Source organism: Tachypleus tridentatus, chromosome 9 (genome assembly GCF_004210375.1).
Source record: "Tachypleus tridentatus isolate NWPU-2018 chromosome 9, ASM421037v1, whole genome shotgun sequence".
Classification (NCBI taxonomy): domain Eukaryota; kingdom Metazoa; phylum Arthropoda; class Merostomata; order Xiphosura; family Limulidae; genus Tachypleus; species Tachypleus tridentatus.
Genome location: NC_134833.1, coordinates 50,739,808 through 50,763,946, shown reverse-complemented (window position 1 = coordinate 50,763,946; position 24,139 = coordinate 50,739,808). Strand labels below are relative to the sequence as shown.

The 24,139-nt window shown below is 34.4% G+C and overlaps 1 protein-coding gene across 1 annotated transcript in view; it reads left to right on the top strand.

Moving 5' to 3' along the window:
* Window positions 1-24,139, top strand: part of LOC143225228 (homeobox protein BarH-like 1) — a 96,484-nt gene that overhangs the window by 60,624 nt on the left and 11,721 nt on the right. The gene's annotated exons all lie outside the window — the stretch shown is intronic.

Genomic DNA, 24,139 nt, shown 5'->3' with positions numbered 1-24,139 from the left:
CACGGATGAAATATGAGGTTGTATATATAACGTACAATGAACAACCATTTCTCAGAAATGTGTTCAATGACAACCATCACCCATCATTTATTAGCCTGAACATTAACATTTATAATGTATTAATTCGTTCAAGTCATAGTAATTTATAGTCTTTAGCGTTAATACTCGTGATATATATATAAAATCAAGATGGACTGCGTATGTTTTCAACTCCTTTTCTATCTTTTAAGAATGAGACGTTAAATTTCAAGTTCAGAAATTTTAAAAGAAAAAAAAAATGTTAGGGATGAATACTTTCGTGATATAACTGAAATCTACTTTATCATGATCATGTCTTTAATGCTACACGTCTGCTGTGCCTGAAAAGTTGAAATGTCTAGAATGTCACAAAGATAGTGGCAAAAACACTTTGAGGTATACATACCCTGTTTTAAGATGTTTTAAATAGGCTTAATAATGCTTCTTGTATATGATTAGGTTTTATTTTCAATTTATCTTCTCTATCCCATTAATCTTGTGTTACTTCCTAAACTGAATAATGTACTGTGCAACATTCTCTAGAAATGGATATCAAGACTGAACGATCAAAAAATAATTTTCTTTAAACGTATTTTGAGAGAATTAATTAATTATTTCATTTGATAAGCACCTAAGAGTTATAGCTAAAAAAACGATAAATCTATTTATTATTAACATACTTGAAAACTCATTATTACAATAATTGAAACTTTACTTAATTACAAAATACAGAAATGTGTTTGGTGTTACACCAGTAAGAACAAAATTTAAGTTTAATTATAACTTGTCCATACTATTGTAGAAAAAATGTAGAGAGAATAGAAGAAACAAAACGTATTTGGTTATCTTTCTATTAAGGGAGTTTAAAGTTGTACTTTTAAGATGAAGTTATGTTTCTTAGACCAAAAGAAATGCGAAAATGTAACCAAAATTTCAGATGTAACGATGAAGAAAGTTTATCGGTTTCAAAGCATGAAGCTGTTCCAACTGAAGCATATTCTTCAAGTACTACATCACCATTATGTTTTATTATTACTTTTAAGATGCCAATTAAAACAGTTAATTTAATTACAGTTAATTGGACTTACGTGGGTTTAAATGGTAGCCTTTATATTGTGGAGTAAGCGCCTTTTATAGTTAAAACATAACGAGATAAAACTGGCAGAGACGTAAAATGAAAGTTTATCCGTGTACTTTTTTAAAAAAAAAGAAATGTTTAATATACGAGATGAAAGAAAATGTCGAAAAAAGACGTCTATTTCAGGTAATTATTGTTACATATTATACTTGATCTCGGACGAGTCTGCGATTTATTACGTTACGTACGATACGCATTACTATTTCAAATAGCCGGAAATTTTCATTTGTATTTAGAAGTTGCTTGAATGTTGATGTGTATTAAATTAATTATATTTACCAACAAGATTGATACACACAATTTTATTTCTTAACACAAATATATTTTCGCATACAAATAATAATACAATTGAAAATAAAGGTTATTACAAATAATGATTCATATAGAACAGTTTTAGAAATTTACAGACATTATTGAGTCTTCTATCTGGTCTGGAACTGAATACTTTGTCGACAGTTCATGAAGCGCAAATTACGTTCGTGTTGATACACAGATACACTTCGCTTGACGAGAATGCTAGCTAGCTCTGTTCTTTACACTTAATATATCTAATTTCCTGATAGAAATAGTTACCGTCTGTAGTTAATTCACTGAAATTTGTAATGTTCGAAACCTGTAAACGTTCCTGGTCAAATATCTGTAGTTTCAGATTAATAAGTGTTTGCCAAAATTGTAGCTTCCGAGGTTTATAATATACTGACTGTAGCCGACCAACAATACTACTAAACTGTCTCTTGGCACGCCGATTTATAAACTTTAGGCGAAATTCTCGAAAGTTCACTTGGTCTAAGAATATTTGAAGATACGCTAGTGCTTTCGTAAATCATATAGTGTTGATTCTTACACACAATAATCTTCTACAAATTTAGAGAACAGGCGAGACTTGTGCAATACACATTTAAGAATATACGTTACATGTATTAAGCTGGAACAAACGTAGATATTAAAATAAATGTATAACAGTAAATCCGTTACGTTAGCATGATACTGAAAGACTTTTAGCAAACTACAGTGAGAATGTTAACAGAAAACTAAAATAAAATATTTCTAGTTCAATCTGAAAATTATCAAGTAATGTTTAAGGCTACAACTTTTCTATGGATATAATGACATGATATTATATGTTTGACAAGATATATAAAGATAGCAAATCATAGAATAGTGAAAAATGAACAGTATTAAACACTACATAAAAATGGCAAACGACGATGCCTTGTTTTAGTATTTATATATGATTCCAAATACAAGGGTATCTAAGTGTCGTCTTTCAGAATTCTATAAGAATGTTAAACTAGCTCTGGAATTACGATATCCCACTTGATGTTTGTTCAGTTTATTTGAATAGAGTATTCTAAGTTTATGTATTAGATGCCTTTCAAGTTAAATTCAAAAACACTTTTCTAAATAAGAGAATTTAATCCGTTATAGCAGTGACACATCCAGGTCATTCACGATGTAGGCTCCAAACATGGCTTCAAAATTAACATGGAAATCTAAGTTACTGTGCGATAACATTTTGTGAGTGCTGTTGTCATACACTTTAGCTATCAATAATAGGTTAGTAACGGTCTTGCTCACGGTATGATATCTGGTAATAGTTCTTCATGTTCATTTTATTAACATTTTTCGTTCACAGCGCAAAATATATTTATTATAACTATTTCCAATTTTTTATGCTAAAACAGATTGTTTTGTTGATTTTTTTTGCAAAACTAAATATAATAACGGTTCATAATTTTTTGTGAATATATCAGATGTATCTTCGTAAACTAAGAAACGACTTCATAACAATACATTATACGGCGCAAATAAATGTATGATCGACTAATGTCAGACTAAAGAAATGGAATTGCTGTGAAGTAAAATGCAATATAAAAATCAACACTAAGATATATATAAATGACACATCGTTTCTTACATTAAGCTGCGATCCATATAGTTGCCCCATGTTAATGACCTTGGATGTGATATTTTTCACCAGGTATTACTTAAGAAGTTAGATCAACTGGTTACTTTATTATAGCTCCATCCTATGTCTGAGCGAATCACTCTACGTAGCAATAACAACCTGGATTCAAATGTGGTATAGAACTCACAAGATTTCAAACGTTATCTTGTATAATTGCAGCCCAGTAGTCAAGAAGTATTATGACAGTTGAGTCACATTTCTGGGAGAATGATTACCATGCCAAATGCGATAACGAAGCGTATTCCTCCAAATTACTTTTGGGCTGATTTTGGAAGAATGCTGCTGCATTATTATATTAGAAGACTTCTTGCAAATCAGGTTTAAAATGTAGAACTATAGGGCAAACATGGTCAGTGATATGTCGTTATGGATGTCGTTTGCATTTCCAATCAAACCAAAAGGTCCTGTTCCTCCAACGTAAACGTTTCACACACCATTACGCCACCTTCAGCATGCAGCATACGCTGTCGAAAACAGAAGAAAGATCAAGTATCTAGTGCGATTTTTTCATATTTTAACTGTAACGTCAGTGCAAAAACAGTGAAACATGATTGATGAATTAATAGCACATGCTTCTGTTACTTACTGTCTGCATTTGTGTTTTAAATTGTAGTTATTTGTTCGCATCTGAAATAAACAGTTTACGGGCTGGTTTATGCTGCCGTATTACAGTTCTTAAAAAAAGTTATTTCTATAGTAGCTTTAAAGGTAGTCGACCTCTGGCCACTATTAAAACATCTCATAAAGTGAAACACATTCTGGTCTTTCCTACACCTTACCTTCTTGTTCATTTTTGCTCAGTCACCAATGGTTCGTGTCTGTAGCTTGTCCTAGTAGTAGACGTATTACTTTACGTTTGCTTCGATGATGCATTTCAGTAGTCGATCAAAAAAGCAATAATAGATAACGACGCTTCTACTAGAATGGTGCCCAGTGCCAAAGGACTTTAAAAGTCGAATAAGGCTCAGATCTTATCATTTGTTTTACATACCAACCATGTACATACAGATTCAAACACTCATCTGAAGGACAACGTGATAGATTTATTTTGCATGTGTAGATAAACAGAATGTTGTACAAATGTATGTGGTATGGTCCACACAGTGTTTCCAATAAGAGTATATTTATTTTGTTTGTTTTTCGTACAAAGCATTTTCAATAAAATACTAACTTTTCAAATTTAACGTAGAATATGTAAAATACGTAGAATCTATGATAGACAATATACATAAATTAATACATTTATCCAAGAATCAACTTGTCCCACCCTTTCAGAATCGACAAAATATTTTTAGTACTCTGTTCATAATTAATAATTTTCGTTTTTAATTTTTTAATCGTTTCATGAAAAGACCTATCAAGTAACTGTTTATAAATAACAGGTCGATTGTTTGTTTGTTTTGAATTTCGCGCAAAGCTACAAGCTACTTAAGGGCTATCTGTGCTAGCCGTCCCTAATTTAGTAGTGTAAGACTATAGGTAAGGCAGTTAGTCATCGCCACCCACCGCCACGTCTTGGGCTATTCTTTTACTAACGAATAGTAGGATTGACAGTCACATTATAACGCCCCCACACGGTTGAAAGGGCGAGCATGTTTGGTGCGACCGGGATTCGAACCCGCGACCCTCGGATTACGAGTCGAACGCCTTAATCCACTTGGTCATGTCGGGCCTACACAGGTCGAATACGAATTTTTCTTGAAAAGTATTTACGTGAATAAACATTTCGTGCTGTTGTTGTACTGTTCTTGTTTGTCAAATTAGAATGTCCATGATACAAATACTATGTGTATATTTATAATTCTGTAATAAATATCGATCTAGATATATAAGGACTCTAACTTATCTTAAGGTCCTCCGACAGTTTCACCCGGCCCTACTTATAACATTACTTTAACGATAACGTAACATGCTAAAATAATCTAGTAGTTTTAAAAATATTACAAAAACTGTGAACGCAAACTTTGTAAGAATTAACATCATGCAAGAATTATCTTTTTAGCGCAAAGCTACACAAGTCGAGTTTCATATTTTAGCATTGTAAATCTGTGAACTTACCACTGGCCCATGGGTTGGGATAAATACATACAATGAAATAATCTAAAATGAGAACATTTACCTTCAACCAGTGGTTGTGTATGTAGTTATGCTATTATTGAAGCAGTGTCTGGTTTGAGCTACTCCATATATTGTTTTTTAAAAAAGTGTAGTAACTTATTAAAGAAATTATCTAAACATTAAAATAAACTTTGCGATTTTATCCAGTGAAATCTCTAAAAAATGGCAAATGTATAGTAAATTAATATTGTGCATCGCATTACCAGAAGGACTGAAAGTCTACAGTTATTCGTTAAAGTAAATTGTCTTGAGTAAAAATCAGTCACTAAAGCAATAGAAAAGTTGTAAAGAAAGGTGACTTATGAACTAGATTGTACTGTAATCAGTAACATAGAAATAAATTATTACAGGAATAATGATACAGATGTTTAGATAATTACCGACAAAGCAACATAGTGAATAAGTTTAAATTACTGGCACAACGTTTTAAGGTAACGATGGTAAAATGGAAGAGAAAGCAAACGGAAAAGCCTTGCAATAAACGTTTGCATATTTATCGATGCAACCACGAAATAAACAGTGTATGTTTGGAAAGTTTTACTGATGGATCCTGCAGTTCTATATGTAATTTAAGAACTCATGACGCTAAAATCCGGGTTGGACCCATGCAATTTGTACAGCACAGATAGCCCATTGTGCAACTGTTTTGTTTAACAACAAACACAATTATTTTAATTATTAAATAAAGCTGGGTAGAGTTGAAAAACAAAACAAATTAACGTTTTTATTATTGTTTAATCCAAATATTTGCATAAATTCACGAATGGAATATCTATATTACCCGTTCCTAATTCTGAATTGATATACTGGACATAAGGCAGGCAATTAACAGTAACCATCGCCCATTTTTGGAACACTCTAATCGAAAACGTTTTGATAGGTCCATTTAGCTAATCTTCTCGTTTGTAGTCTTGTTTTTCTATTATATGTGGGAAATTGTTTGGTAATAAAAATTCACGAAATTGTTATCACGAAAAGTTCTAAATGCCAGTCTACGAAATCGAGGAACAGAGTTAAGAAATTCAATAAAGAAATGGTAAGTTTAGAAATACGTAAGAATCGGTGAACTGTGAACAAAAAACCGGAGATAAATGTTATTACTGTTTATGTTGCTACAACCAGACACTGTATTTTGTTTTATTACTTATCAAGAAGTAGCGAATCTGTCGAAAAAAGTGAAAATTGCTATAGAATCGATTTCTCTGTGTGAAATAATGCATAAACGTTCAAGGATGGCACATTTGCTATCAACGAACTATTACAAAATCCTAGTCGGATTGAATAAAAGCCTTATATACAAGCGCATTTAAACTTGGAAAATTTTTTATCAGTAGCTTTATAGTAAAACGTAGTTTCACTTGGGTCGGGTGTAGTTGCGATAAGTTAAAGCGGCATGATCTAGGCTTTAAGGACTCCTTTCGCACTTGTTTGAAAGCCACGCCAGAGAATATTACTTTAAAAGATTGAAAGGAACTTTGATGAAGGCCCGTGACATCAAAGACAACTTATTCCTCATTGATGGAGACCTGATAGTTAATCAATAGCTCCTCCAGCCTGTCAAATGTGGTTGATAACTGGCCCTAATGTCGTCAGATTTGTCGTTCTTGCACAACTCACTTGGAGACTGATCGTTATGTGGTTTGCCAGCACAACTAGGGAATTTATGACTATTGATTTTACAGCAACAATGTCTGTTTCCAAAGGCCGCCTATCATTTGACTTGAGCTCCTGATTAGGCCCGCCACCCTTCGCACTATCTCTTGAACTTTCTCAAGCATCAAGACTTTTTAGTTGTACTAACTAGACAGAAGAACTGTTCCTCGTCCTGTCCTCAAGAGTTAGACAAAGGTTCATTTTACCAGCGGAAAGGCTGTCACATTACTCTTGATCCCGTATAGTTTGTTATTGTAAATATAATATGATGTTAGGCCTCAGGATGTTACGTAGAGGGTAGTTAATAATAAGAACAGTCATATTTTCTTACTAAGACTCGTAGTTTGCGTGACACAATAGTTTTTAACAGTAAATATAATCATGCAAACTTCAAGACATGTTAAAACGTCGTTTTTCATTCGGGACATTTTGGATGGTTCTACTAGTCAGTTTCATGCATGTAACGGTCAGGTGTCCAGTAACAATGCCACCGAGTCAACAAACAAGGGTCTATCATCGAGTTCGAATCCTAGCCTTTCTTATCTAACCAGCAAGATCCACCCTTATCAATCTTCTGGTGGAAATTTTTCTGGCTTTCTTAATTCGGATTGGCTTCCTAGCTTGAATAAGTCCTTCCACGGTCACCTAGACACTCCCACCTACTGCTGTTTAGATGGTCAGTGTTTGTTAGGTAAGTACTCTAACAAGTGTGTGCAAAATCTTTCAGACAAATACGATTGATGAATTTTCGAAAATAGTCGTTTCTTTAATAACAAGTAAAACTAGAAATATATGTGTTTACGAGAATGTACAAACTGGATAAGATAAGACACAACTAGAAGAAACTTGCACGAGAACAACCATTTATCATGCATAAAGACACTGATATCAAAAAATATATTCTAAAATTAAATTTGTTCTGTTATTATTAAATTAAGAATTTAACAAAAAAACAGAAACAACTTTTTGTCATGTTGTGATGACAGCTTTTCTGCTTAGCAGTAAAATCAAGAAGAAAAGAGAACTTTGTCGAGCGATTTCTGTCCAATCACATATGTACCTGGAAACTATTCGGATGAAAAGTTTCTATTTTTGTAAAGATATATTTACGAAAGGTAGTATGAAAATTATAAAATATAAAGTAGTTTGAAGACAATAACCAAACCCTTATAAAAATACTCAGCTTTAAGTTTCGACCTATGTAGTGTAATAAATTAGAAGTTTCATTTGCTCAAACAAACACATATTTGTTAAATTACAGCATTATATCTACAAGATAAACTTTACAACTTTAATTATTTCTTTACGAGAGCAAGTTAATATGTTATCTTAATACCAGAGAAGCAGGAAAGAAATAATGTAAGTTTGGGCGTGTGGAGATGTATGAGGAAGAAGGGTTGACTTTACTCAACCTATAAAATAACGTGTTTACTTCCTGAACATGTTAACGTATTGTTAAAATATAAGTAATGGCTAAACAAATCTGTTTTAGTGGCAAATTTACATCGTGAAAGGTTAGTGAATGTTGACAATGAACAGTACGTCCAACAAAGTGACAGTAATAAAACTTATAAATCGCGGTTACACTAAATGATTTAGATTTCAAAATGTAAAGTTTTCATGAAAGGTTTGAAGTATCCTGCACAATATAAAAAACATCAAGTGCTCTAACGTTACCCCTTCATTTCTTCCTTGTTTCCTTACTTTTTGGTGTTCTCATTTCTGCTTCCTAGATTTTCATTTAATTTTTTTAAATTTAAAATTCTTAAGATTTACTCGTAGCCCTTTTTGGTACTAAGTCTAGAAAGTGACTGAGCTATAGGCTTTTCCTTCTCATAGTTTTTCTTATAGCTATCTCTCGACACTTATTGGCTTTCCCTGATATTTTTACCATAGTTTTTTACCATCTGTTCAGGGTGGCGGTCTTTTTTTTTTCTGGAATAATGGCTAAGACCTTTTTCCGATATTCACCTTCACTTATTCTAACCTTATTTCTATTCTTGCAACAATGCTCTCTTTGTTTGTTAAGACAAAAGCTTTTCAAGGTTTTATTATTTTCTCTCGTTTTGTATCCTAGAAAGGCACATTTCAGAAATTGCACTGTTTTAAGTACAACCTTAGATGTCAACAGGTCACATTTAGTTTGACAACAATACAAATTGTACAAATTATTGTTCTTCTTTTAAGTCCAGAGTACTGGAGAAAAACCGTGTTAAACCTCGTCAATGTTAGCATTCGTTTTCACGTCTCAGGTACCCACTGCTATGATAGAATTCCTTAGTCCAACACAGGACATTAGAGTCAAGTGTATAGAACTGAAAACTTCACTGTTAAATATTATATAAAAGTTAGAATATAGATCTAGAAAACCTACGTAGTTCACGATTTTTTAAAGATTTACCTAATACAGCTGCAGGCTGATCACATAGCGCATGCATATAAGCAATCATACATCAACATGTGATATTAGGTAGAGTTTTTATTTGGGAACTTACAGAGCGCGCTCGTATTTAAATAATATGGTTACTAGTCTATTACTAGCTCGTTAGTAGTGTTGCAAAATAGTTATTGTTATTATGCAGATTATAAATATAACTAAGAAAAATCTTTTAGTCAATGTAGCGTAAATCTAACTTGTAAATTTACATTTGCATAAGGTAGACAATAGTAATGACAAACCAAAAGAATTCTGGAAAAAATTCAAATCACTCATGGAGGGAAAGAACAACAAGAAACTTTTCCAAAACATAAATCGCTAAAACTGACGTCGACAAAACAAACTTACTTGTCGACTACTACACTACTTCATTTGCTGACATAAACTCACCATCGTTCAACCAATCTTTGAAACAAAATATTGACAACCACGTCTCAACTAGACCAAGCCTATTCACTCCACAATTAACGATGACATTACTGTTAACTCAACTGTAACACACGCTCACGACGTTTTTGGAAAACAAATCACATGGGGGACTAAAAACTAACCTTTTAACGCTAAAAAACTCCTCATCTGGAAGAAATGGCATTAGATATATCATATTACAAAAGGCCTCTAATAACCTTCACCGACACCTTATCAGAATCATGAATATTTCACTCCTATCAGGATATTTTCCCAACTCCTGGAAGAAAGCTAGAATAAATGTCATTCCTAATACAAACACAGGAAACTTCAACCCTGACAATTTCAGACCAATAAGTCTACTCAGCTGCACTGGAAAATTAACGGAAAGAATAATGTGAAAAAGATTGCTTCTATTTTGCGAAAACAATAATATCCTCCCCGATATACAGAACTCCTCACAGAAAGGAAGACAGACCACTGATCACCTAACCAGACTCACAAAGTCCATATATAAATTATTCAATAACAATCAGACAACAATTGCAGTATTCCTAGACGTCAAAAAAGCGTTTTGATTCAGTATGGCACAATGCCATTAGGTATTGTCTATACTTCCAAAACATTAACCATAAAATCATCAGATGGCATCAGATGGATTTCTAACGTCTTAAGTAACTGCACCGCAGTAGTTAAAATAAATCACCCTCTTTCTAAAACGTTTAATATCACCGCAGGTGTCCCTCAAAGATCTGTCCTATCACCTTTACTGTACATGATATTTCTGAACAACATACCTTTCCCAGACCTGACATATACTTACTTCTCACAGTACGCTGACGATATAGTTGTCTGGAATGTATCTCACAACCCAATAATTCCAAGTAATCGAATTCAAGAATAACTAAATGCCATCCTTAATTGGTGTAACAACTGGTGAGTCCTCCTAAATCCGCACAAAACCACTGCCATTGTGTTCAGTCGCAGCCTAAACAAACATCACAAGAACCTGGAAAAAAGTAAATCTTGAACTAGACAACAGCATAATGAAGCTTAGTTCCTTTGCAAAATTTCTAGGAATAACGTTTGACACACGACTCTTCTGGACACAACTCTTCAAAATCATATACAAATCAGTAAGCAAGATAATGTATCATTTGAAACTTATTACAGGAAATAATAAAGGATGCACACCTTATACCATCATTAAAATAAAATCATACATTCGTTCTCTTATCGAATACGGCACTCGCATCCCGTACAACATGCAAAACATCACCAGAACACTTCATCTCCAACAGAACAGTCCTAAGTATGGCTGTTAGGCTACCCAAATTCACTCAAATCAACATGAAGCTTGCAACATACCACTACTCAAGGACCGCTTAAGAACATTAGCTCACAAATTTTTATGAAACAGCACAAAAACGAAGCTCCTTAACTGTCAAGTTACACACAATGACAAGCGCTTCACACAAAACAATATCCCCATACAACATACACATGGCCCCCAAGACATTATACAACGAGCCACACCTCACAAACACACAATTTTAAAGTACTATCCATTATTTATGTCTTTCTTCATTTCAGCTTTTGGCACAGGAGAGGTAGAACATTAGGCACCAGTGTTGTGAAATTGGGTTTTCTCGGGGTACTTCCGTTTTCCCCCACAGCACATTCTGAGGTACTTGGATTTATTGATCCCAGCCATGGCATTGTATTTATTGATACTAGCCACTCCGTGATCCTGACCCCAGCCACTCCGTGGTCCTGATCTTAGGCACTCCATGATCCTGATCCCGACCATTCCGTCACCCTAATCCTAGCCATTCCGTGACCCTAATCCCAGCCATTCCGTGATCCTGATTATGGGATGTTTGATGGGTGTTCGTTGTCTAGTTTCTTTTCGTTCTTCCGTCAGGTTATGCCACCGACCGTACACGGACGTCATGCTACCGGCCCTTATTGCTTTCTCTCGGCTACCTTGATCCGACTGGGCTCTTTTATCCGCACCTCTTTGAAACAACTACAACTTTGAATATCAACCAAGCAAAACAAAAATAATCCTGACCTAAAATCAAATCTAAATTCACGAAAATAAGAACAAAAATTCTTCCGCGAGCTGGGCGAAAAGGGATATTAATACCCCTAAACATCCTAGTTGGGAAAGTTTACTTCCCTTCAAAACTAAACTACTGCCACGGATTTTTCGTGTTTTTTTTTTGTTTTTTTTTTGCATAAGGTGAAGGCATGAGAGTGTTATGCATTTCCAACAACGTTAGTCACCCAGTCAAATGAACAAATTTCTGGTTTTGTGAAATTTTTGTTTTACTTTACCGTTTCTCTAAAGAGCTTTGGTGGCTTGCTGTTCTATAGTTAGTTCGTTTGTTAGTCATTATTGTATAAAAACTGCATATAAAGTTTTGTTAACATGCCTTTTGCAGTGTGTTTCTATTCATATTGCACATTTTATGCATATGACTAATTCTTTCTGTAAGCACTACCATACTTATGATAAAAGTTGAAAACAATAACCTCTCCTCATATTTATAAAGGACACTGATAATATTTGTGAAGTTTGAATCTCTTACCTTTCCTTGACTCTCTAAAGAACACTGACAATACATGTACCACAGAAGTTTGAATCTTTTACCTTCCTTGACTCTCTAAAGAACACTGACAATACATGTACCACAGAAGTTTGAATCTCTTATCTTTCCTTGACTCTCTAAAGAACACTGATAATACATGTCCCACAGAAGTTTGAATCTCTTACCTTTCCTTACTCTCTAAAAAACACTGACAATACATGAATCACAGAAGTTTAAATCTATTACCTTCTATTGACTCTCTAAATTACACTGACAATACATATCCCACAGAAGTTTGAATCTCTTACCTTTCCTCAACTCTCTAAAGAACACTGATAATACATGTCCCACAAAAGTTTGAATCTCTTACCTTTCCTTGACTCTCTAAAAAACACTGACAATACATGCACCACAGAAGTTTAAATCTATTACCTTCTATTGACTCTCTAAATTACACTGACAATACATGCACCACAGAAGTTTGAATCTATTACCTTTCCTTGACTCTCTAAAAACACTGATAAAACATGTACCACAGAAGTTTAAATCTATTACCTTTCTTTGACTCTCTAAAGAACACTGACAATACATGACCCACAAAAGTTTGAATCTCTTACCTTTCCTTGACTCTCTATACAACACTGACAATACATGTCCCACAGAAGTTTGAATCTATTACATTTCCTTGACTCTGTAAAGAACAATGACAATACATGTCCCACAGAAGTTTGAATCTCTTACATTTCCTTGACTCTCTAAAGAACACTGACAATACATGTCCCACAGAAGTTTGAATCTTTTAGCTTCTATTGACTCTCTAAATTACACTGACAATACATGTACCACAGAAGTTTTAATCTCTTACCTTTCCTTGACTCTCTAAAAAACACTGATGATACATGTACCACAGAAGTTTAAATCTATTACCTTTTTTTAACTTTCTAAAGAACACTGACAATACATGTCCCACAGAAGTTTGAATCTCTTACCTTTCCTTAACTCTCTAAAGAATACTGATAATACATGTCCCACGGAAGTTTGAATCTCTTACCTTTCCTTGACTCTCTAAAGAACACTGACAATACATGTCCCACAAAGGTTGAATCTCTTACCTTTCCTTGACACTCTAAAGAACACTGACAATACATGTCCCACAGAAGTTTGAATCTCTTACCTTTCCTTGACTCTCTACAGAACACTGACAATACATGTACCACAGAAGTTTGAATCTATTACCTTTCCTTGACTCTCTAAAGAACACTGACAATACATGTCCCACAGAAGTTTGAATCTCTTACCTTTCCTTAACTCTCTAAAGAACACTGACAATACATGTCCCACAGAAGTTTGAATCTCTTACCTTTCCTTAACTCTCTAAAGAACACTGACAATACATGTCCCACAGAAGTTTGAATCTCTTACCTTTCCTTTACACTCTAAAGAACACTGACAATATATGTCCCACAGAAGTTTAAATCTCTTACCTTTCCTTAACTGTCTAAAGAACACTGACTATACATGTCCCACAGAAGTTTGAATCTCTTACCTTTCCTTGACTCTCTGAAAAACACTGACAATACATGTACCACAGAAGTTTAAATCTCTTACCTTTCCTTGACTCTCTAAAGAACACTGACAATAGATGTACCACAGAAGCTTAAATCTCTTACCTTTCCTTGACACTCTAAAGAACACTGACAATACATGTCCCACAGAAGATTGAATCTCTTACCTTTCCTTAACTCTCTAAAGAACACTGACAATACATATCCCACAAAAGTTTGAATCTCTTACCTTTCCTTGACTCTCTAAATTACACTGACAATAAATGTCCCACAGAAGCTTGAATCTCTTACCTTTCATTGACTCTCTGAAGAACACTGACAATACATGCACCACAAAAGGTTAAATCTATTACCTTTCCTTGACTCTCTAAATTACACTGACAATACATGTACCACAGAAGTCTGAATCTCTTACCTTTCCTTAACTCTCTAAAGAACACGGACAATACATGTACCACAGAAGTTTAAATCCACTACCTTCTCTTGACTCTCTAAATTACACTGACAATATATGTACCACAGAAGTTTGAATCTCTTACCTTTTCTTGACTCTCTAAAAAACACTGACAATACATCTCCCACCGAAGTTTGAATCTCTTACCTTTCCTTAACTCTGTAAAGAACACTGACAATACATGTCCCACAGAAGTTTGAATCTCTTACCTTTCCTTGACGCTCTAAATTACACTGACAATATATGTACCACAGAAGTTTGAATCTCTTACCTTTTCTTGACTCTCTAAAAAACACTGACAATACATCTCCCACCGAAGTTTGAATCTCTTACCTTTCCTTAACTCTGTAAAGAACACTGACAATACATGTCCCACAGAAGTTTGAATCTCTTACCTTTCCTTGACTCTCTAAAGAACACTGACAATACATGTACCACAGAAGTTTGAATCTCTTACCTTTCCTTGACCCTCTAAATTACACTGACAATACATGTCCCACAGAAGTTTGAATCTCTTACCTTTCCTCAACTCTCTAAAGAACACTGACAATACATGTCCTACAAAAGTTTGAATCTCTTACCTTTCATTGACTCTCTAAAAAACACTGACAATACATGCACCACAGAAGTTTAAATCTTTTACCTTCTATTGACTCTCTAAATTACACTGACAATACATGTACCACAGAAGTTTTAATCTCTTACCTTTCCTTGACTCTCTAAAGAACATTGATAATACATGTACCACAGAAGTTTAAATCTATTACCTTTCTTTGACTCTCTAAAGAACACTGACAATACATGTACCACAGAAGTTTTAATCTCTTACTTTTCCTCGACTCTCTAAAGAACACCTACAATACATGTACCACAGAAGTTTGAATTTCTTACCTTTCCTTGATTCTCTAAATTACACTGACAATACATGTCCCAAAAAAGTTTTAATCTCTTACCTTTTCTTGACTCTCTAAATTACACTGACAATACATGTCCCACAGAAGCTTGAATCTTTTACCTTTCATTGACTCTCTAAAGAACACTGACAATACATGTCCCACAGAAGTTTGAATCTCTTACCTTTCCTCAACTCTCTAAAGAACACTGACAATACATGTCCCACAGAAGTTTGAATCTCTTACCATTCCTTGACTCTCTGAAGAACACTGACAATACATGCACCACAAAAGGTTAAATCTATTACCTTTCCTTGACTCTCTAAATTACACTGACAATACATGTACCACAGAAGTTTGAATCTTTTACCTTTCCTTAACTCTCTAAAGAACACGGACAATACATGTACCACAGAAGTTTAAATCCACTACCTTCTCTTGACTCTCTAAATTACACTGACAATATATGTACCACAGAAGTTTGAATCTCTTACCTTTCCTTGACTCTCTAAAGAACACTGACAATACATCTCCCACCGAAGTTTGAATCTCTTACCTTTCCTTAACTCTGTAAAGAACACTGACAATACATGTCCCTCAGAAGTTTGAATCTCTTACCTTTCCTCAACTCTCTAAAGAACACTGACAATACATGTAACACAGATGTTTAAATCTCTTACCTTTCCTTGACGCTCTAAATTACACTGACAATATATGTACCACAGAAGTTTGAATCTCTTACCTTTCCTTGACTGTCTAAAGAACACTGACAATACATCTTCAACAGAAGTTTGAATCTCTTACCTTTTCTTAACTCTGTAAAGAACACTGACAATACATGTCCCACAGAAGTTTGAATCTCTTACCTTTCCTTGACTCTCTAAAGAACACTGACAATACATGTACCACAGAAGTTTGAATCTCTTAACTTTCCTTGACTCTCTAAATTACACTGACAATACATGTCCCACAGAAGTTTGAATCTCTTACCTTTCCTCAACTCTCTAAAGAACACTGATAATACATGTCCTACAAAAGTTTGAATTTCTTACCTTTCATTGACTCTCTAAAAAACACTGACAATACATGCACCACAGAAGTTTAAATCTTTTACCTTCTATTGACTCTCTAAATTACACTGACAATACATGTACCACAGAAGTTTTAATCTCTTACCTTTCCTTGACTCTCTAAAGAACATTGATAATACATGTACCACAGAAGTTTAAATCTCTTACCTTTCCTTGACTCTCTAAAGAACACTGACAATACATGACCCACAAAAGTTTGAATCTCTTACCTTTCCTTAACTCTCTAAAGAACACTGACAATACATGTACCACAGAAGTTTGAATCTCTTACCTTTCTTTGACTCTCTAAAGAACACTGACAATACATGTCCCACAGAAGTTTTAATCTCTTACTTTTCCTCGACTCTCTAAATTACACTGACAATACATGTCCCACAGAAGTTTGAATCTCTTACCTTTTCTCAACTCTCTAAAGAACACTGACAATACATGTCCTACAAAAGTTTGAATTTCTTACCTTTCATTGACTCTCTAAAAAACACTGACAATACATGCACCACAGAAGTTTAAATCTTTTACCTTCTATTGACTCTCTAAATTACACTGACAATACATGTACCACAGAAGTTTTAATCTCTTACCTTTCCTTGACTCTCTAAAGAACATTGATAATACATGTACCACAGAAGTTTAAATCTATTACCTTTCTTTGACTCTCTAAAGAACACTGACAATACATGACCCACAAAAGTTCGAATCTCTTACCTTTCCTTAACTCTCTAAAGAACACTGACAATACATGTACCACAGAAGTTTGAATCTCTTACCTTTCCTTGACTCTCTAAAGAACACTGACAATACATGTCCCACAGAAGTTTGAATCTCTAACATTTCCTTGACTCTCTAAAGAACACTGACAATACATGTACCACAGAAGTTTTAATCTCTTACTTTTCCTCGACTCTCTAAAGAACATTGACAATACATGTACCACAGAAGTTTGAATCTTTTACCTTCTATTGACTCTCTAAATTACACTGACAATACATGTACCACAGAAGTTTAAATCTATTACCTTCTTTTGACTCTCTAAGTTACACTGACAATACATGTACCACAGAAGTTTGAATCTATTACATTTCCTTGACTCTCTAAAGAACACTGACAATACATGTACCACAGAAGTTTTAATCTCTTACTTTTTCTCGACTCTCTAAAGAACACTGACAATACATGTACCACAGAAGTTTAAATCTATTACCTTTTTTCGACTCTCTAAAGAACACTGACAATACATGTACCACAGAAGTTTTAATCTCTTACTTTTCCTCTACTCTCTAAAAAAAAAACACTGACAATACATGTACCACAGATGTTTTAATCTCTTACTTTGCCTCGACTCTCCAAAGAACACTGACAATACATGTACCACGGAAGTTTTAATCTCTTACCTTTCCTCGACTCTCTAAAGAACACTGACAATACATGTACCACAGAAGTTTAAATCTATTAGCTTTCCTTGACTCTCTAAAGAACAGTGACAATACATGTCCCACAGAAGTTTGAATCTCTTACCTTTCCTTAACTCTCTAAAGAACACTGACAATACATGTCCCACAGAAGTTTGAATCTCTTACCTTTCCTTGACACTCTAAAGAACACTGACAATACATGTCCCACAGAAGTTTGAATCTCTTACCTTTCCTTAACTCTCTAAAGAACACTGACAATACATGTCCCACAGAAGTTTGAATTTCTTACCTTTCCTTGACTCTCTAAAGAACACTGACAATACATGTACCACAGAAGTTTGAATCTCTTACCTTTCCTCAACTCTCTAAAGAACACTGACAATACATGTACCACAGAAGTTTGAATCTCTTACCTTTCCTTGACTCTCTAAAGAACACTGACAATACATGTACCACAGAAGTTTGAATCTCTTACCTTTCCTTGACCCTCTAAAAAACACTGACAATACATGCACCACAGAAGTTTAAATCTTTTACCTTCTATTGACTCTCTAAATTACACTGACAATACATGTACCACAGAAATTTTAATCTCTTACCTTTCCTTGACTCTCTAAAGAACATTGATAATACATGTACCACAGAAGTTTAAATCTATTACCTTTCTTTGAGTCTCTAAAGAACACTGACAATACATGACCCACAAAAGTTCGAATCTCTTACCTTTCCTTAACTCTCTAAAGAACACTGACAATACATGTACCACAGAAGTTTGAATCTCTTACCTTTCCTTGACTCTCTAAAGAACACTGACAATACATGTCCCACAGAAGTTTGAATCTCTAACATTTCCTTGACTCTCTAAAGAACACTGACAATACATGTACCACAGAAGTTTTAATCTCTTACTTTTCCTCGACTCTCTAAAGAACATTGACAATACATGTACCACAGAAGTTTGAATCTTTTACCTTCTATTGACTCTCTAAATTACACTGACAATACATGTACCACAGAAGTTTAAATCTATTACCTTCTTTTGACTCTCTAAGTTACACTGACAATACATGTACCACAGAAGTTTGAATCTATTACATTTCCTTGACTCTCTAAAGAACACTGAAAATACATGTACCACAGAAGTTTTAATCTCTTACTTTTTCTCGACTCTCTAAAGAACACTGACAATACATGTACCACAGAAGTTTAAATCTATTACCTTTTTTCGACTCTCTAAAGAACACTGACAATACATGTACCACAGAAGTTTTAATCTCTTACTTTTCCTCTACTCTCTAAAGAACACTGACAATACATGTACCACAGATGTTTTAATCTCTTACTTTTCCTCGACTCTCCAAAGAACACTGACAATACATATACCACGGAAGTTTTAATCTCTTACCTTTCCTCGACTCTCTAAAGAACACTGACAATACATGTACCACAGAAGTTTAAATCTATTAGCTTTCCTTGACACTCTAAAGAACACTGACAATACATGTCCCACAGAAGATTGAATCTCTTACCTTTCCTTAACTCTCTAAAGAACACTGACAATACATATCCCACAAAAGTTTGAATCTCTTACCTTTCCTTGACTCTCTAAATTACACTGACAATAAATGTCCCACAGAAGCTTGAATCTCTTACCTTTCATTGACTCTCTGAAGAACACTGACAATACATGTCCCACAGAAGTTTGAATCTCTTACCTTTCCTTGACACTCTAAAGAACACTGACAATACATGTCCCACAGAAGTTTGAATCTCTTACCTTTCCTTAACTCTCTAAACAACACTGACAATACATGTCCCACAGAAGTTTGAATTTCTTACCTTTCCTTGACTCTCTAAAGAACACTGACAATACATGTACCACAGAAGTTTGAATCTCTTACCTTTCCTCAACTCTCTAAAGAACACTGACAATACATGTACCACAGAAGTTTGAATCTCTTACCTTTCCTTGACTCTCTAAAGAACACTGACAATACATGTACCACAGAAGTTTGAATCTCTTACCTTTCCTTGACCCTCTAAAGAACACTGATAATACATGACCCACAGAAGTTTGAATCTCTTACCTTTCCTTGACTCTCTAAAAAACACTGACAATACATGTACCACAGAAGTTTAAATCTATTACCTTCTAGTGACTCTCTAAATTACACTGACAATACATGTCCCACAGAAGTTTGAATCTCTTACCTTTTCTTGACTCTCTAAAGAACACTGACAATACATGTACCACAGAAGTTTGAATCTCTTACTTTTCCTCTACTCTCTAAAGAACACTGACAATACATGTACCACAGATGTTTTAATCTCTTACTTTTCCTCGACTCTCCAAAGAACACTGACAATACATGTACCACGGAAGTTTTAATCTCTTACCTTTCCTCGACTCTCTAAAGAACACTGACAATACATGTACCACAGAAGTTTAAATCTATTAGCTTTCCTTGACTCTCTAAAGAACAGTGACAATACATGTCCCACAGAAGTTTGAATCTCTTACCTTTCCTTAACTCTCTAAAGAACACTGACAATACATGTCCCACAGAAGTTTGAATCTCTTACCTTTCCTTGACACTCTAAAGAACACTGACAATACATGTCCCACAGAAGTTTGAATCTGTTACCTTTCCTTAACTCTCTAAAGAACACTGACAATACATGTCCCACAGAAGTTTGAATTTCTTACCTTTCCTTGACTCTCTAAAGAACACTGACAATACATGTACCACAGAAGTTTGAATCTCTTACCTTTCCTCAACTCTCTAAAGAACACTGACAATACATGTACCACAGAAGTTTGAATCTCTTACCTTTCCTTGACTCTCTAAATTACACTGACAATACATGTACCACAGAAGTTTGAATCTCTTACTTTTTCTCGACTCTCTAAAGAACACTGACAATACATGTACCACAAAAGTTTGAATCTTTTACCTTCTATTGACTCTCTAAATTACACTGACAATACATGTACCACAGAAGTTTAAATCTATTACCTTTCCTCGACTCTGTAAAGAACACTGACAATACATGTACCACAGAAGTTTTAATCTCTTACTTTTCCTCGACTCTCTAAAGAACACTGACAATACATGTACCACAGAAGTTTTAATCTCTTACCTTTCCTCGACTCTCTAAAGAACACTGACAATACATGTTACACAGAAGTTTAAATCTATTAGCTTTCCTTGACTCTCTAAAGAACACTGACAATACATGTCCCACAGAAGTTTGAATCTCTTACCTTTCCTTAAATCTCTAAAGAACACTGACAATACATGTCATACCGAAGTTTGAATCTCTTACCTTTCCTTGACACTCTAAAGAACACTGACAATACATGTCCCACAGAAGTTTGAATCTGTTACCTTTCCTTAACTCTCTAAAGAACACTGAGAATACATGTCCCACAGAAGTTTGAATTTCTTACCTTTCCTTGACTCTCTAAAGAACACTGACAATACATGTACCACAGAAGTTTGAATCTCTTACCATTTTTTGACTCTCTGAAGAACACTGACAATACATGTCCCACAGAAGTTTGAATCTATTACTTTTCCTTGACTCTCTAAAGAACACTGACAATACATGTACCACAGAAGTTTGAATCTCTTACCATTCCTTGACTCTCTGAAGAACACTGACAATACATGTACCTCAGAAGTTTAAATCTTACTTTTTCTTGACTCTCTAAAGAACACTGACAATACATGTACCACAGAAGTTTGAATCTATTACCTTTCCTTGACTCTCTAAAAAACACTGACAATACATGCCCCACAGAAGTTTGAATCTCTTACCTTTCCTTGACACTCTAAAGAACACTGACAATACATGTCCCACAGAAGTTTAAATCTCTTACCTTTCCTTAACTGTCTAAAGAACACTGACTATACATGTACCACAGAAGTTTAAATCTATTACCTTCTATTGACTCTCTAAATTATACTGACAATACATGTACCACAGAAGTTTTAATCTCTTACTTTTCCTCTACTCTCTAAAGAACACTGACAATACATGTACCAGAGATGTTTTAATCTCTTACTTTTCCTTAACTCTCAAAAGAACACTGACAATACATGTACCACAGAAGTTTTAATCTCTTACCTTTCCTCGACTCTCTAAAGAACACTGACAATACATGTACCACAAAAGGTTAAATCTATTACCTTTCCTTGACTCTCTAAATTACACTGACAATACATGTACCACAGAAGTTTAAATCTATTACCTTCTTTTGACTCTCTAAATTATACTGACAATACATGTACCACAGAAGTTTTAATATTTTACTTTTTCTCGACTTTCTAAAGAACTCTGACAATACATGTACCACAGAAGTTTTAATTTCTTACTTTTTTTCGACTCTCTAAAGAACACTGAGAATACATGTACCACAGAAGTTTTAATCTCTTACTTTTCCTCGACTCTCTAAAGAACACCTACAATACATGTCCCACAGAAGTTTGAATCTCTTACCTTTTCTTGGCTCTCTAAATTACACTGACAATACATTCCCACAGAAGTTTGAATCTCTTACCTTTTCTTGACTCTCTAAAGAACATTGACAATACATGTACCATAGAAGTTTGAATCTCTTACCATTCCTTGACTCTCTGAAGAACACTGACAATACATGTACCTCAGAAGTTTAAATCTTACTTTTTCTTGACTCTTTAAAGAACACTGTCAATACATTCATCAGAAAAGGTTAAATCTATTACCTTTCCTTGACTCTCTAAATTACACTGACAATACATGTACCACAGAAGTTTGAATCTCTTACCTTTCCTTAACTCTCTAAAGAACACTGACAATATATGTACCACAGAAGTTTAAATCCACTACCTTCTCTTGACTCTCTAAATTACACTGACAATATATGTACCACAGAAGTTTGAATCTCTTACCTTTTTTTGACTCTCTAAAGAACACTGACAATACATCTCCCACCGAAGTTTGAATCTGTTACCTTTCCTTGACTCTCTAAAGAACACTGACAATACATGTCCCACAGAAGTTTGAATCTCTTACCTTTCCTCAACTCTCTAAAGAACACTGACAATACATGTCCCACAGAAGTTTGAATCTCTTACCTTTCCTCAACTCTCTAAAGAACACTGACAATACATGTCCCACAGAAGTTTGAATCTCTTACCTTTCTTCAACTCTCTGAAGAACACTGACAATACATGTACCACAGAAGTTTGAATCTCTTACCATTCCTTGACTCTCTGAAGAACACTGTCAATACATGTACCACAGAAGTTTAAATTTCTTACCTTTTCTTGACTCTCTGAAGAACACTGAAAATACATGTACCTCAGAAGTTTAAATCTTACTTTTTCTTGACTCTCTAAAGAATACTGACAATACATGTACCACAGAAGTTTGAATCTCTTACCCTTCCTCGACTCCTTTTGCGTAGAAACCTGGTTAGCTTATTTTTAATGTCCGCCTTATAGAAGTTCGTATTGTACTTCTGTGATGAATAGTTAAGAATGTTTACATTCCTTGAGTTAATAGCAGAAATAATATTTACTGAAAGTCTAACATTAAACGAAAATATAAATGAGGCTTTGAACCTTTCTTCCAAAAAGTGTCATAAGTATCCATTAGCGCTTAGCTAGTTATTGTTAAATAACTAGCCCCCCAGTGGCTCAGCTGTACGTCTGCGGACTTACAACGCTAAAAACCGGGTTTCGATATTTGTGGTGGGCAGAGCACAGATAGCCCATTGTGTAGCTTTGTGTTTAATTCAAAACAACAACAACAACTGTTAAATAATTTGTGTTCCATTACTGTTCCGTCATACATACACAATGCAAGGGATAAGACATTTGTAACTTAAACTTGAACTGTATTATGTCTATTAAATAACACAGACCTGCGAATTTAAATCTCCTAAAAGCTGTTTTGGTTTTATTAACGGAGTTTCTATAATTCAGTTTCGTGAAAATATTATTATTTGTTTCTACCAAGTAAGGATTTTTTAGAAACCAGGGAAAAAAAAATCTCCTATTTAGATCAAATCATTGTTTCTTTTACCACAATTAGCATTTCTTATTGTTATGTTTGGGTTTTAGAACGATCGATAAGACTTTCGCGTAGCGATTGGTCTTGAGAAATATATATCCAGTGATTGTTAACATTTTAAGTATAACGAAGTGTAACCCGATTTCAATGAAAATGATTCACTTATGTAGACGTGCATATGAAATATGTTTTGTGAAACATCTGCACGTGACTGGGAGAAATGGATATCATTTTCGGATTCAGTGTACAGGTATTACTGTATAATATGTAAACATCTCAAGACAATAAAAACCATGGCAAACCTGTGTTATCGTTTTTGACGCTTTTGT